This window comes from Scyliorhinus canicula, chromosome 17 (genome assembly GCF_902713615.1).
Source record: "Scyliorhinus canicula chromosome 17, sScyCan1.1, whole genome shotgun sequence".
NCBI classification, from domain to species: domain Eukaryota; kingdom Metazoa; phylum Chordata; class Chondrichthyes; order Carcharhiniformes; family Scyliorhinidae; genus Scyliorhinus; species Scyliorhinus canicula.
In genome coordinates this window covers 122936688-122943816 of record NC_052162.1, presented here as the reverse complement: position 1 = coordinate 122943816, position 7129 = coordinate 122936688, and positions in this window count along the sequence as shown.

The window sequence follows — 7129 nt, the reverse complement described above, 5'->3', positions numbered from 1 at the left end:
GGTGGCACAGTGGTTAGCATTGCTGCCTCTTAGCGCCAAGGACCCGGGTTTGATGTCAGCCCCGACGTAACTGTCCATGTGGATTCTGCACATTCTCCCCATATCTGCGTGGATCTCACCCCTACAACCCAAAAGATGTGCAGGGTATGTGAATTGGCCATGCTAAATTGCCCCTTAATTGGAAAAGAAAAGAACTGGGTACTCTACATTTTTAAAATTCATTGACAGGATTTTGGCTTCACCGGTGAGGCCAGCATTTGTTGCCCATCCCTCGTTGCCCTCCAGAAGATGGTGGTGAGTTGCCTTCTTGCACATCCATCGTGCTATCAGGGAGGGAGTTCCAGGATGTTGCCCCAGGGACAGTGAAGGAACGGCGATATATTTCCAAGTCTGTCTGGTGAGTGACTTGGAAGGGAAACTCCAGGGTGTGGGGTTCCCAGGAAACTGCTGCTCTTGTCCTTCTAGATGGCAGTGGCCATGGGTTTGGAAGCTGCTGTCTAAAGAACCTTGGGGAGTGACTGCAGTGAATAGATGGTACACACGGCTGCCACTGTTCGTCGGTGGTGGAGGGTTTGTTGTTTGTGGAAGGGGGAAGCAATCAAACGGGCTGTTTTGTCCTGGATGGTGTTGAGCTTCTGGAGTGTTGTTGGAGCTGCACTCATCCAAGCAAGTCGAGAGTATTCCATTACACTCCTGACTTGTGCCCTGTAGATGGTGGATAGGCTTTAGCAGGTCAGGAGCTGAGTTGCTCGCTGCAGGATTTCCAACCTTTTACCTGACCTGGTAGTGTGATGGGACAGGGTTTAGAAACTCCAAAGTATGTTATGGAATTCACCTGACTTATAACGGTTTGTTGAATTTGGCTAGGATGAGCACAAAAGTCTTCCCTTCAGGTGTGATTCAATAGTCTTCCTCAAACAAAGCTTCACTCTAAGAACTTAGTTAACATTTATAGAAACACAAAGCAAGAATGTTTATCAATTACAAACACAAATTCCCCCTTAACTGTTCCAATTCAGAAACAAAATCCCATAAACCAAAAACACTCTTTTTACAAGGGAGTGGCCCAGCACTCTGAATTCTCACTTGAATAAGACTGGCTTTTCCAGAGAGTCTGAACACTTCTCACCAGCTGACCCCTTCTCGCCAGCAAGTTTAAACCCTTAAACTAAATCTAAAACCATCACCAAGGTGATTTTTACTGGAACAGATATTTAAAACGAAAATAGAGAGAGACAGGCCAAAACACATCTGTTTCTGTCTGTGTCCACAGCAGCCAAATGTGAAAGCCAAAAACAGCTCACAGAGCCACAGCCCAGCTCCGCCCACATAATGACATCACTGAAGCCATGTGACAAGACAAAAGCCTTTCTTAAAGGGACACTCCCATGATAGTAGCCACAGTAATAATATGGCGAGTTATCCTGATTGCCCGCCCCTTGTCTACCTAATCCTTGAATTAATATTTGTTGTCGTTTCCCCTGTCCCTGGAATTCATCAGGATTGTGTTTGGTAAGATTATGTCGTAAAACGTCAAGAAATCAGTCGATAAAAGAGTGCAGGCGGATTCAGTAGGGCTTGAGCCACCTTTTCAACATGACAGCCTGACCATCAGAAGATGTGGAGGGTGAGGCTCCCGTTAGGTGCTTCGAGGACCGGCTGCCACATTTCCTCAAGCTGGATGTGAAGCCTGGGTGTTTCAAATTAGAAAGGGCATCGGATCCTGTCTTTGAGGCTGAGGGATAGTTTTCATCCCAGCCCTGTAATCATTCCCTTCCACAACTTGAAAGTTTGCCAGAGATTCCTGGAGACGGGAAAGGTGAGGTGGGACCTGGCTCCATGAGGGAGTGAGGATGAAAATGTGAAGCAAGGGTTAAGAGCCAGAAAAAGCCAGAATGAATGGGATACATTAGTGGAAAATCACAAGTGGAGGAGCTTGTTATTGAAGCCATTGAAGCAGAATGAACTTGCTCAGATAAGGGAGTTGATATTTGAAGTCGTGAGCCGACTCATGACTATCAGCCGAATAGCCTTGAGAAATAAGGAGCATGGCCGGATGACTGGATAGGAAATGTGGGAGCCGCTTGCAACTATAGTTAACACTTGCTAATTAAGCAAAGACTGCTACATACTCATGTGCCAACAGATAACCTCAAAGTTTGTAAAATCATGTATTGGAACTATGGCAATAACAAATTTATGCTTTGTAATGGGGGCAACCTCAAGTGAATGTAAGGGACAGCTCCCTAATAATACATATAAAAAAAGGATGTTTTGAGCAATACTTTGGCACTCTCCGAGGTGGTTCTCCGGAATACCTAGAGAGCGGCCCCGATCATAATAAAGAATATTCTGAAGTACGGACGTGTTCGAGATTGTTTCTTCCGGACTGAGAGACAAGTGAATTTTTCCAGCACTTTTCGGCAGCCATGCAAATGAAGCATCGATGCTTTAAGGAAGTTCAAGGCTGCGGGAGTGAATTATGTTGCTTTATCCTGAGATCCTGAAAATTGTATCCGACAACTCCATCAAGTCTTTCAATAATCCAACTACTGTCTTGGCCAGTTTTAAATCATGAAGGGCAAGGATTTGGAGGGATGGTTTGCAGCTCGGACTAACTCAGGCTCTAATCCGGACTCTTTCCCTATCATGGTGTTGTTGTCTGAATTTGTTATCTTTTATCCTGTTTAAGGGAGTTGTTATTCTGTGAGCTCCGATTGAATTTCTTCTTCTCCTCGCATGTTACAGGGTCTCATATTATCTTATCTCAGTTATGGTAGATGTGCCGTGTGCTTATTATCCGTTGTTTTTCTTGTATCATCCGAGCGTTAATCATGGCAGAACTGAGTGGCGCCATTGCCGAAGGGTGGGTGGTGGTGGATGCAGGTCTTCACGGGTGGGTCTAAAATGTGGGAGGGACATTCGATCCCCATTCCCTTGTTGGCCCTTCTTTTCTTCCCCTCATTTTGGAGAAGGTATCCTGAGGGTAACAACAGTCTGGCCGTGGGGTTAACCCTCCGGGTCGTCAGTCTTATTGAGGAGTGTCCCCTTGGATCTATTGTGGTGGTGAGTCTTTTGTATTTTTGTTATTATGGGAGGGTTTATGTGTTGTTGACTTTATTCTACTCTGGTACAGACGGGGCTTTTATCTGTGAAAGGAGCAGTTTGGGGTGACTTTGGTGCCTCTGGTGTAAAGTGAGTTGGAGGAGGGGGTAATGGCGCACGCCCGATTGTGGTGTAAAAATCTGTTCCTGTTCTCTCTGTCGCCTACCTAATGGTGGCAGTTAATCTGAAAATTTTCTCAGGGAATGTACGGGGATCCATCACCCTGTCAGAAAGAAAAAGGTCCTCTCCTTTCTTAAAGGAGAAAGTGGACATGGCTTTATTACAGGAAACCCATCTGGATGATGAGGAACACTTTAAATTGAGGTGGGATTGGGTGAGACAGGTTTTTTTCATCTCCTTTTCATCAAGTAGCAGGGGTGTGGAAATCCTTATTAATAAAAATATCCCTTTTAAGGTTGAAACCTGCACCAAGGACAAAGGAGGTAGATATGTGATAATTAGAGGTTCAGTGCATGGAGATGTTGTTTCAATAATGAATGTTTATGGATCCCCGAATTACTCCCCAGAGTTCATTCCGAAGGCTTTTGTATATTTTGCAGAATTAGCTTCAACTAACTCATTTGTGGTTGGCAACTTCAACTGCCACTTAAATCCTCTGGCTGATCAACTCCTGGTTACCAGAAACCCCCCTCCACGCTGCAAACTAGGGCTTGGCACCGGCTTGTGAGGAGGTGGGTTATCTGGGTCTTTGAAAGAACTTTGCATCCAAGGGTCAGAGATTTTACCTTCTTTCCAGACCCACATCAATGTTTTGCTCAAGGGCTCACCCCCAGATCGAGAATGTGGAGGTTTGATGCTTCCCGGATAAGAGACGCTTCATTCACTACGCATTTTGAGTTCTTCCTTTTGGCTAACTCAATCCCCGAATTCCCCCCTCCATTTTGTGGGAGACGTGTGAAGTTTATGCTCGGGGGCTGATCATTTCTTACCCTGCTAATAAAAGGTGCAGGATGCTGGAGAACCAGCGGCATCTGGAGGTGTGTTTGGCGATGGTGGTGGAGAATCATATGGAGGGCCCGAGTAAGCTATTGCTGAAAAAGGTTAACGCAGCAAGAGCAGCTTTGGACTCCCTGATGACTCAGCAGTTCGAGTAAAGTTGAGAGTGTGAGGCAGAAGTTGTACGAGTTTGGGAATAAGCCGAGCAAATACTTAGCCCGTTTGACAAAGAAAAAGGCCGATTTTAGGGTGATTCCCAAAGAGCTCTCAGTCCATCCTGGTGTGGGATGGGGGTGTAGAGAGCTCTTCGCTTCTTTCTCGAAAATAATTCCCATCGACCACCACTCTTCTTCGCCTGGCTGAACTTGTTCTATCTCTCAACAACCTCTTCTTCAATTCATCCCACTTTCTCCAAATCAAAAGTGCAGCAATGGGTCCGAGTTAAACTTACCTTTTTATGGGGTATGTGGACATTCATTGTTCCAGGCTGACCCAGGTCCCCTCCCACAACTCTTTTACTGGTACATCAATGACTATTCTGGTGCCACTTCATGCTCGTGTCCGGACCTGAAAAAATTCATCAACTTTGCTTGCAGTTTCCACCCCTCTATCACTTTCACCTGGTCCATCTCAGACACTTCCTTTCCCTTCCTTGACCTTTCTGTCTCCATTTCCAGCAACAGACTATCTACTAACATCCATTAGAAGCCCACTGAGTCCCATAGCTGTCTGGACTACAGCTCTTTATACCCTACATCCTGTAAGGACTCCATCCCTTTCTGTCAGCTCCTTCTCCTCCGTCGCATTTGTTCCGATGATGCCACTTTCCAAAGTGGTGCTTCAAAAATGTGTTCCTTCTTCCTCAATCGTGATTTCCCACCTACAGTTGTTGACAGGGACCTCAATAGTGTGCGGCCCATCTCTCGTGCCACTTCCCTCGCCCCCTGCCCTCTCTCCCAAAACAAGGAGTCCCCCTCATTTGCACATTCCACCCCACCAGCCTCTATATGTAAAGCATAATCCTCCGTCATTTTCACCAACTCCAGCATGATGCTACCATTAAACACTTCTTTCCTTCACTCTCGCTGTCAGCATTCCGCAGAGACTGTTCCCTTTGGGATAATCTAGTCCACTCCTCCACCATACCCACACCTCTCCCATCACCCATGGCACCTTCCCATGCAATTGCAGAAGGTGTAACATTTTGCCCGTTACCTCTTCCATGCTTAACATCCCAGGCCAAAAACACTCATTCCAGGTTAAGCAGTGTTTCACTTGCACCCCTTTCAATTTGGTCTATTGCGTTTGCAGTTCCCAATGTGGTCTCCTCTATATCAGAGACCAAACGTAGACTGGGTGATCACTTTGCTGAGCACCTTTGGTCTCTGCGCATTCAGAACCCTGACATTCCCCTAGCTTGCCAGTTTAACACAAGACCCTGCTCCCATGCCCATATTTTTGTCTTTGGCCTGCTGCAATGTTCCAGAGAAGCTCAACGCATCCTGGAGGAACAGCATCTCATCTTCCGGTTCGGGATGCTGAAGCCTTCCGGTCTCAACATCGAATTCGGCAACTTCAGATGATTAGCTCTACTATGTTTTCATTACATTTCATTTTACCTGTATTTTAATTCTTTCTTGATATATATTTTCCTCCACAATCTTATCCCCGCTTTCCTTACCTTTTGTCCCCTTTGTTTCCCCCTTCCCTTCGTTTCACCCATTTCCCACCCATGACCCCATTTTCCCCACATCTGTATCTGTCACACCATACCCTCTGATTTTAGTTTCTCTGCTGTTTGACCTTTCACACCTTTTATTCTCTTTGGGGACTGGCATTTGCACTATTTTTCCTTTGTTTCTGTGGCTATGACTGAGCTTTCATTCCCTCACCTGACAGTATAAATATCTCCCACTTTCTATGCCCTTTATCTTTGACAAAGAGTCACCTGGACTCGAAATCTCAGCTCTTTTCTCTCTTAACGATGCTGCAAGACCTGCTGAGATTTTCCAGCATTTTCTCTTCTGGAAATATATAACATAGCTACAGTACTATCATAGAATTTGCAGTGCAGAAGGAGGCCATTCGGCCCATCGAGTCTGCACCGGCTCTTGGAAAGAGCACCCTACCCAAGGTCAACACCCTATCCCCATAACCCAGTAACCCCACCCAACACTAAGGGCAATTTTGGACACGAAGGGCAATTTATCATGGTCAATCCACCTAACCTGCACATCTTTGGACTGTGGGAGGAAACCGGAGCACCCGGAGGAAACCCACGCACACACAGGGAGACCGTGCAGACTCCGCACAGACAGTGACCCAGCCGGGAATCAAACCTGGGACCCTGGAGCTGTGAAGCAATTGTGCTAACCACTATGCTACCGTGCTGCCTCACTATATTACACAACTAGAAATAATAATAAATATGCTTTATTACAGAACCATTAATAATATATCTAATCTGCATCATATAAAAACACCAGACATATCTCTATCCTACATTAATTTACTGTCCCCTTAAATGTCAACCATCTCCTGTGGAAACCAGCCCTTTAATTGTGAACATTGGGAAAGAGACCATCCTTTTAGCCAGACAAATAAATGTGTCAAGCTGAGGGAGCAAAGGATGTCAGTGTCTTTAAGAGAGAGAGAGAGAGAGAGACCTGGGCCAAGCTTTGTAGAGTCTGCACCCTCCCTGGATTCACTTCCTTTCCCTTCATTTGCTGCAAGTCACCAATTGAAGGTCAGAATGAGAAAAGAAATGGAAAGGGGGAGAAAAGAAAGTGTTTTACTCACAGATGTTGGGCACACTGTCTGAAGCTCAAACTTAATTCACACAAAGCTGGCGGACCAGAGTCCTTCCGGTCCTCCAATCTTTCCATTGGCTGATGGCCGCCTAGGGACAATGGAACGGATGTCACGTGGTCATAGATGCTCTTTTGACCTCAACGGCAAGAACCATTACTGCGCACGCGCATCTTCCTGTCGCCTTTGAACATGCGCAGTCCCTGGCCGCCGCCGCGCGGTGGATGGAGCGGTTTCCCCGGCGAGGGGGACTATGGGA